Consider the following 10,051-nt stretch of genomic DNA (forward strand, 5'->3'; position numbering starts at 1 on the left):
TTGAAAATTACCTAGGAGACATACTGCTGTCTATGAAGCTGTTTCCAGATGTTTAACTGAGGATGGACGAATGTGGGCAGTGCCATCCCATAGGCTGGAGAAAGATAAAAAAAAAAAAAAAAAGTGCCCCTGAGCACCAATGTTTAATCTCTCTCCACTTCACTAGTTTAATCTTCTGCGCTTGGCCCTTTAAAGGATCCCCTGTTACAGGTCAACCGCCCCTTTAAGAATTCTCAGCTATTAGAACTGCTTGACCCTATGACCTTCAGTGTTGTTTGCCTCTTGGATTTCTGACAACAGGATAGAATGTAAAAAAGTCGGAAGAGGTTGGGGGTGGGCTGGGGCTAGCAGAGTCAGAAGAGAAGGCAGTTGGTGGATGTTAGCTCTGTTTCTTTCTTTCTTTCTTTCTTTCTTTTTTTTATTTTTGAGACAGGGTCTCTCTGTGTAGCCTTGGCTGTCCTAGATTCACTTTGTAGACCAGGCTGGCCTCGAACTCACAGTGATCCGCCTGCCTCTGCCTCCCAAGTGCTGGGATTAAAGGCGTGTGCCACCACCGCCCGGCTTAGCTCCGTTTCTTAACAATTAAACTTTATTATACAACCCAACTAGCTTACACAAGAGGGGGAAAAGGTTAAAAGGAAAAAAAAGTGAACCTTTCGGTATCTGTTCCACGGGACGGGCCCTAGGTGTCTCTGGCCTGTGTGCTGGTCCGGCCTATTCGCTGATCCTCCTTCCAATCCACCTGCGCCCAAACTTGGGCTGACCCTGTTGCTCCTCTGTCCTCTCTCCGCCTGCCTGTCTGTCATGTGCAAGGGGTGGTCCCCTTCTCCCATTGAGGGTCAATTAGAAAAACAATAGTCCTGGTGGAGTCCCCAGGTCCACTTCCTGAATTCCAGGCCCAGGATGGCTCCACCCAGTCTATCTCAAGGTTAATCTCAGGGAGTATTCGTGGTGTGTCCAAGGGCAAAGCCTGCCAAGACTGCTTTCACCTGTGACAAAGCTTACAGTCCTTCCCACAGGTGGAGAAAATATCGTTAGAAGACACATAAGCCAGGAGAAGCTGAGCTGAACAGGCAGGCTAGAACAGTCATTAGAGTTTGGAGCTGCTAGTATTGGGAACACTGGGAGAAAGGGCTGTTTAAGCAGACTGTTTGAGAACTGAGGGAGGAATGGTTGGGAGAAACATTTGAAGAGGCTGGGCTGGAAACTGGGAGGACAGCTGGCAAGAAGTTAAGAGAACTGGTTACTGTCCTAAAACAGCTAGCCATTTTACAACTGCAGACACAATGTGACTGGTCACCTCATGCTCCCACTGCCATTCCTGCCCCACTATGACAGACTTTATTCCTTCAAACGGTAGGCCAAAGTAAGCCCTTCCTTACTTAAATTTCTTTTTATTAAGTAGGCATTTTACCACAACAGTGAAAAGGCAACTGGTATAAAAATTGACACTGAGGTGTTGGGACCACTATGGTGATAAATTGGACTGTAGGGGTCACAGGCCTTTGGAACTCTTTATGGGAAGAATGTGGAAGAGTTTGGATCTTTGGTCAAGAGAAGTCTTAGAAAGACTATATTCATGAGGTTCCAGAGAGGGACAAGTGCTGGCCTTCCAGCTCTGATGGAAGGGCATCCCGAGGCACAGGAGCCCAGGAACCACATAGCCCTGACAAGAAGCTTCCTCAGCAAAGGTTCTGGAGCTCCCAGGGGAGGGTATCCCCAGCTGAGCTGAGGAGCTCAGGAGCCTCAGCCCTGCTCCACTTCTTCGCGTCATTGCTTCTTTGCTTCTTCCAATAAGAGAGTTCACACCAGGCAGCAAGTTTCATAAAAGAGATTTATTGGGAGGGTCCAAGGCATGGAGGGACAAATCCAGAGTTGGCTGCCAATGCTCCTGGGAGAGAGTAGCAGTGAATTAAACAAAGGGCAGGACTTATATAAGATTTCTTAAGGGAGGAGTTTTTCAGGGCCGAGATTTCCAAAGTGGGGATTGGTGGGATTTCAAGTCCAGAGCGTGGGGAGCTCAGGGATTAATGAATTTTCCTCTGCAGGAATTGGTAGTTTTTCCTGCTCAGGAATTGATATATATATATTTTGTTGTTGTTGTTTTTAACCCCCTTCCCCATCCCTGCACATCAAACCCATGGGGTAAGATGGGAAGACCTTCCCAGCCACAGGATACTGTGGCTGAGGTGCCATCGCTGCAGAGAGCTGCTCAGGACGGTTGAAGAGACAATGCTGCCACTGTGGACAGCTCCTGTGGTGGCATCTCATGATGCCGGCAGGCTGGGGAAGTGTCACTGTTTTGATAAGTACCACTATTTTGACAGATCCTGTGAGAATACCTTACCGCAATGCAGAATGGAACAAGAAGGAGGGGCTGCTGTGTTGCTAGCTCTTGTAGCTCCCCAGTCAGGGATTACAGTAAGGACTCCATCAGGAACTGTGGTAGAGGCCATTTGTGTTATATTCTAGGTGGGGGCGGTGCTCGTTGCTTGTAGATACTTTTTTTCCTAAGATTTATTTATTTACTACATAAACAATGTCCTGCCTGCACACCAGAAGAAGGCACCAGATCTCACTTACAGATGATTCTAAGCCACCCTGTGGTTGCTGGGATTTGAACTCAGGACCTCTAGAAGAGCAGCCAGTGCTCTTAACTTCTGAGCCATTTCTCCAGCCCACTGCTTGTTGTATCTTGAAAACTCAAATGAGACTGTATTATGAGGTAAGACTGAGCTGGAGAGATGGCTTTGTGGTTAAGAGCACTTGTTGCTCTTCTAGAAGACCTGGGTTCAGTTCCCAGCACCCACACAGTGGCTTACAACCATCTGTAATTTCAGTTCTAAGTGATCCAATGCCTTCTCCTGCCCTCCACCTGCACCAGACATACATGTAGTGCATATACATGCATACATGCAGGAAAAACACTCACCCACATAAAAATACATAAATACAATTTTTTATATATATTAAAAAAAAGATAACAGAAGCCTTGCCTGGTTACAGGAGATGGCCAGTTTAGATTCCATATCCACTCCTGTTAGGCGTCTTAGCAAGAGTCACCCTTATAGATCCCTGGGAGTTTCCATTGCATTAGGTTTCTAGCTTGTGCCAGAGATGTACCCCCACCCACATTCCAGCTGTCTCTCCCTGTACTCTCCCTCAATGTCCCCACCTGATCTCTTCTGTTCCCATCCCAGCTCAGGCCCATCCCAATCCCCCCCACTCTGCATCCACACACAATGTCTGTTTTATTTACCCTTCTTGTTGAGAGTCACATGTCCCCACTTGAGTCCTCCCTGTGCATTGTAGCATTGTTATCCTTTGTTTTATGGCTGACATCCACTTATAAGTGAGCATATACCATGCTTGTCTTTCTGGGTCTGGGTTACCTCAACTGAGGATGACCTTTTCTAGTTCCATCCATTTGCCTGCAAATTTCATGATTTCATTTTTTTAATAGCTGAGTAATAAATATTCCGTTGTGTAAATGTACCATGCTTTCTTTATCTATTCTTTGGTTGGTGGGGGGCATCTAGGTTATTTCCAGTTTCTGGCTATTATGAATAAAACTGCTATAACTTCCGGTGGAAGGATTGGGACACCAAGCCAGGCACAAAACCTCCAACCTACAATTTTTCCTGCCTACAAGATGTGCTGAGGTAAAGGTGCTGCAGCAATTGTGGGAGTGGCCAACCAATGTCCAGCTTGACACCCACGCCATGAGAGGGAGCCCACTCTGACACAATCCAGAGAGCCAGGAAGCAGAAGCTGGAGAGCCCAGAGACCTATGATAGAATCAAACACGAATGGCAAATCAAAGAAAAAGGGGGGAAAAAAAAGCCAATGAAATGATTCCTAATGATATTCTGCTATACTCATAGATTGGTGCCTAGCCAAATTGTCATCGGAGCCGGGCTGTGGTGGCACATGCCTTTAATCCCAGCACTCGGGAGGCAGAGGCAGACGGATCGCTGTGAGTTCAAAACCAGCCTGGTCTACAAAGGGAGTCCAGGACAGCCAAGGCTACACAGAGAAACTCTGTCTCAAACCCCCACCCCAAAAAAAAATTGTCATTGGAGAGGCTCCATCCAGCAACTGATGGAAACACATGCAGAGACCCACAGCGAAACTTTAGGCAAAGCTTGGGAAATCCTGTGGAAGAAGTGGGTGGAAAGATTGTAGGAGCCAGAGGGGTCAAGGACACCATTAGAAAACCCTACAGAATCAACTAATCCATAGGGGCTCAGAGACTGAACTGCCAACCAGGGAGTCTGCATGGGCCTGAATTAGCCCTCTATACATATGTTACAGTTGCGTAGCTTGGTCTTCTTGTGGGATTCCTAACAGTGGGAGCAGGGGCTGCCTCTGACTCTGTTTCCTGCCTTTGGGACCCTTTCTTCCTAGTACAGTTGCCTTATCTAGACTTAATAGGAGAGGAGGTGCCTTGTCTTACTGTAACTTGATATACCAGGGCTGGTTGATATCCATGAGAGGCCTGCCCTTTTCTGAAGAGGAGTAGATTGGGTAGGCAGAAAGGGGCTGGGAGAAGAGGGGGGAGGGGAAACTGGTGGGGATGTAAAAAAAAAAAAAAAAAGGCAAAGTTTTTTAGTGGAGAAAAATTTTGAGTCATCGTAACATCTAAGCTGAGGCATAGTTATTGCTTATTGCTTTTAGTCATTTTGTGTGTGTGTGTGTGTGTGTGTGTGATGGAAAACAGAAAAAGATTTAAGTTGAAATCTGGCTTAGAAGGAAGGAAGGGAACATAGGCAAAGGTTGGCGTTGCAGGTGTGGTGGGCAGAGAGTAGCTGCAATTGTTAGATAAATGCTTTATTAAAGAGAAGCCTTGTGTCCTTAACCAGGCCAACAGCAAAGGTGCTCCAAGGACCCCATCCATAATTTCCATTTTTACAAGTGTTCAAACTTGTAAAAATGCAAATGAACTTCAAAGGAGAGAACCCTAACTGAGAATGCCACTGAAGGGGTTTCATGCTGAAAAACAAGATGGCTTGGGGAAATGTTTTCCTGGGCGTCAAAGTTACTTTCTCATTGTGATAAAATATTTTGTCAAAAGCAAGTTAAGAAACAAAGGGTTCACCAGGAGCTATTTGACTCCTGTAACCAGGCTATATTTACCTTCCAAACCACAGGCTAGTCTGAGTTTACTATGTAATTCTGCAACCCTATAATGTTAGGATTCTTACATAGTTAAAGAGGAGACAACTACACACAGCCAAGTTTGTCACAATGAAGGATGTCTTGTTACTAACGTTTGAGTCCCATAAAAGATCTAGAAAACTAGGTCACACCCAAAGCCATCAGCTTACTTAAAAGCAACCAGCTTCCCTTTTACCAACATCTACTGTGCCACACAAACTGAGAAAACTCGTCCTTGGTTACTTTTTGACTCTTACCATACTTCCTGTGTATTTGGGAAAGCCCACCAGCTAAGGATAACTCTTTGCTTGCTTCCTTTCATCTGAAAGTGTCCCCGGTGAGCATCTTTTTAAACCACACAGTTCTGTTGCTTGAAAGCTGTGCAGGAAGTCACATTAGCAGGTAAGCGAAAAGGAAGAGGCCAGCAAGGCTGAGCTAGGAAGGAAGTGCTTTCTTATGCCAAACCACTGAACTCATTACATAATTTATCTTGACTTTTCACATTGCCGTTTTAAATAAAATTAATCAAAAATAATTTGTTTATCTCTTCCAAATGTGGATAATGCTGGAGCCTTTATGAACAGTCTCTTGGCTTTTTCTTCCCCCTTGACACCTAAGTTGTGAGATAAATCTTTTTTATTTATTTTTATTTTTTTGTTTTTCCAGGCAGTGTTTCTCTATGTAGCCTTGGCTGTCCTGGACTCACTTTGTAGACTAGGCTGGCCTCGAACTTATGGAGACCCGCCTGCCTCCGCCTCTCAAGTGCTGGGATTAAAGGTGTGTGCAACAATTGCCAAGCTTGTGAGCTAAATCTTGGGAGAGAACTACTGAGCACACATAGGCACCTGGAGTTAAGACTGCAAAGTGCTGATGAACCAGAAGCGAAGTAGGAGAGGCATAGCTATGCAGGCTCCGTGGGAAAAGCCATACGTCATAGTTTTGCTTACGCACCAGGGTATTAAATTCTTATTTTGAAACTTAAAACAAGAGGAAGTACAACTAAGAAAGCAACTTCTAGTTCCTCCCTGTAGGACACAGGTTGGGACAATAGGCGTCTTTGTCTCTTTTTTTGTTTGTTTGTTTGTTTGGTTGGTTCTTTTTTTTTTTTTTTTTTTTTTTTTGGTTTTTCGAGACAGGGTTTCTCTGTGTAGCCTTGACCATCCTGGACTCATTTGTAGACCAGGCTGGCCTCGAACTCACAGTGATCCGCCTGCCTCTGCCTCCCGAGTGCTGGGATTAAAGGTGTGTGCCACCATGCCCAGCTGCGCGTCTTTGTCTCTTAATAAAGGAATCACAAGTAGTGCTGGATGTGGTGGTCTTAAGAATCAGAGGTAGGTAGATCTCTGAGTTCAAGGCCAACCTGGTCATATCTACATAGCAAGTATCAGGCCAGCCAGGGTTACAAGTGATACCCTGGAGAGAGAGAGAGAGAGAGAGAGAGAGAGAGAGAGAGAGAGAGAGAGAGAGAGAGAGACAGACAGAGACAGAGAGACAGAGACAGACAGAAAAACAGAGAAACAGAGAGAGACAGAGAGACAGAGACAGAGACAAAGGGAGCAGAAACCACAGGACTTGCTCTAGGGACTCAGGCTAGGGCCTGAGATCTCATTTTAAGTGGTTTAAAGGAAGAAGGGGCTAGTTTCTAAGGGCACAGTTTGGTGATGTAAGAAAAGCCATTGAGCATTCGATGCTTGGTGAGCTCTTTTGGACAAGCTTGGAAGATGGAGGGCAGTGCAGAAGATGGAGTCCTGGCTTATGAAGTGTCAGAGGGACATTTAAAAGTTCTATCTGGGCCATTTGTTATTTTGAATTAAGATTCTGTGGTTCTGGTTAGCTTGGGCTGAAGAATCAGCTGTGATCACCAAGACAACAGAACTGCTAAACCGAAACCGTTGCTTTGCTGGGATACTTGATGCCGGTCAGCTGGAGCTGAGAAATTAACGGTGACTAAAAAGAGACCAACATCATTGAGGCGAAATCTTCCAGGAAGCATTTCCTGAGAATTAGCATATAGAAGTTGTGTTCCAGAAGCAGCTAAGATTGTACCACACACAGAACTTGGTAGTGTAAGAGTCACTTAGGTGGTACTAGTTTTGACAGCATGAAGGGGTCAAAGAGCAACTGATGCTCCTGAGAGGCCAGGAGGGGCCATTGGTGAGGGTGCAGCCTCAGTAACAGTTGAAGATCTGGGATTGAAGGGGTCAGGGAAAGAGGTAGAGAGACTTGTCACCAAGAAGAGAGCCTATGAGAGGCTATTGGTGAAAGTGCCCCGTGGTTGCAGCAGAAGACTCCCACATTGTGGAGATGCCAGTACCATGATAACCACCAGAAGATGTGGGGTGGAGCCAGCCGCAGCCTAGAAGACAAGCTGTGTGTGTGTGTGTGTGCGTGTGTGTGTGTGTGTGTGTGTGTGTGTGTGTGTGTGTGTGTGTGGTAGAGGGGGAGCTGGAGAAGTGACCCAGCCCCTTTGGAGGAGCACAGAGGGCTGCCAGTGAACGTCCGATGTTGGATATTGCTTTGCTTACACAGCTGGAGTTTCTTTTTGCTTTGCTTTGATTGTCACTGTGCCCTGGTCCTTCCCTCTGGAAGTAAGGACGCATTTATTTTTTATTTTACAGGAGCCCACACTTCAGAGACTGAATTTTAAAAGAGATTTTGAATTAAAAAGAAACGAAGGATTGAATTTTTTTTTTTTTTTTTTTTTTTGGTTTTTTCGAGACAGGGTTTCTCTGTGTAGCCTTGGCCATCCTGGACTCACTTTGTAGACCAGGCTGGCCTCGAACTCACAGCGATCCGCCTGCCTCTGCCTCCCGAGTGCTGGGATTAAAGGCGTGCGCCACCACGCCCGGCTGAAGGATTGAATTTTAAAGTATGTGAATTTGTGGAGATTGTGGAACCTTTTTTGTTTGCTTTGTCTTTTGTTTTTCAAGACAGGGGACTTTGTAAGTTTGGAAAATGTTGTATATTGTGATATTGATAGTAATGTGTCATCTTGTGAACAAACAATGGAAAGCTGTGGGTTAACAATGATTTGTCTGTGTGTCAAGTTGACAAGGTGTCAATTGTTCTGGCTAGTTTTATGTTTACTTGATACAAAGTCAACTGAAAGGAGGGAACATTAATCAAGAAAATGCCTCCATAAAACCAGGCTGTAGGCAAGCCTTTAGGGCCTTTTCTTAATTAGTGATCAATGGGGGAGAGCCCAGTCCATTGTGGGTGATGCCATCCTTGACTTGGTGCTCCTGGATTCTATAAGCAAGCAGGCCGAGCAGGCAGTGGGGACCAAGCCAGTAAGCAGCACCCTTCGTGACCTCCTCTGCCTCCAGGTTCCTGCCCTGTTTGAGTTCCTGTCCTGACTTCCTTCAATGATGGACCGTGATGTGAAAATGTAAGCCAAATAAACCCTTTTCTCCCAACTTGTTTTTGGTCGTGGTTGTTTATGGCCAGGAAACACATAGGGCAGTTCCCTATTTTTGATTTATAGGTCAGGTCATATATTCATTTTTCCTATTACCCACATCCCTCCCCGTAATGCATCTGATTTTACTTATATGCACACCCAATTATACATAGGCATAATATGGCAAATCAAGGATTATCCCTAAAAGTTTACTTGAGAATGCAGTTTCTTCTTACTGCACATGAGTCCTGCTCACTATTCCAGTTCTGGCTGGATCAACGTTCTCATTTGTACCCAGCTACATTGGGAATATATTTGAATAGAATCTGTATAAATCTGATGGTTCTGGGGGGGCCAAGGAAAATCAAAATATTGTTCAGAGATGAGTATACATGAAGCCTAATGCAGGTAGGGGTCTGGTGGGATGGTTGAAGTTATGAGAGCCATTATTTAGAGAGTGGTGTGTGTTCATGATATAAAGAGGTAAAGGAGTTAAGCTGCCAAGAGCATTATTTAGACATGGAGGTGAGCTGGCTCAGCACGTAGGAATACTTGTTACTCTCGCAGAGGACCCAGATTGGTTTCCAGCACCCACTTAAGACAGCTCACAACTTCCTGTACTCCACTTTCAGAGACTCCAATGCCCTCTTTGGGCCTCTGAGTTCATGGGCATGAATGTGGATATACAAATACCCTCAATTATACACATCTGCACATAAAATAAAATAAAAAAGAAATCTTTCAAAAAGAAGTAGAGCATGTGTGCATAACATGAAGCAAAGAAAGTCCGAGATGGCTAAACTATTCCTTATGCTTGCCTGCCTGAAAGCTGTGTGATTTTTCTCCATTGCACTCCAGTTCGATAGCCTTGAACTAATTTATGGGCCTCCGTTGCTTTAATCATGAAGCAAGCTGTGGGTCTTCCCATCCCATTGAACTGGACACTTAAGCAAATGAATTGCATGACAGTTAGATCAACTGTGTGATATGGAGTGTGTTCCCCTGGAACTCATATGGCTACAAGCTTCTAGTGCTTTGCAGTGTAGCTGAGTTTGAGGTAGGTCTGGAAGGTGGTAACTGAATTGCAATGAGGCCATCATCGTGGGTTCTAATCAAATATGACTGGCATCTTTATCAAAAGGGAAGTCTTGGACACATAGATTGGAGACCATTTAAAGACATGGGGAGAAAGTGGCCACCTGTGAGCTGAGGCAGAAGAGCCTCAGGAGAGTCCAGTCCTGCTGACACTGTGACTGGGTTGTCTACACTCTTGAAATGTAAAACAATGTTCTGTTGTTTAACCCTCTGTGTGTGGTAGCTTGTTATAGCAGCTCAACCTCGGTCATGCTGTGCATCAACTTGTCTATCTTAGTGTCCCATCCAGCAGGACCAGTAATTACGGGGTCGTGAGGGGAGCCATACCTGAAATGATGAGACGGGAAAAAAAAAAAAGGCGAGACCAAGTAGCGTTCCTATCAAGGTCCGTTTATTGAA

This window comes from Acomys russatus, chromosome 20 (assembly GCF_903995435.1).
Source record: "Acomys russatus chromosome 20, mAcoRus1.1, whole genome shotgun sequence".
Lineage (NCBI taxonomy): Eukaryota > Metazoa > Chordata > Mammalia > Rodentia > Muridae > Acomys > Acomys russatus.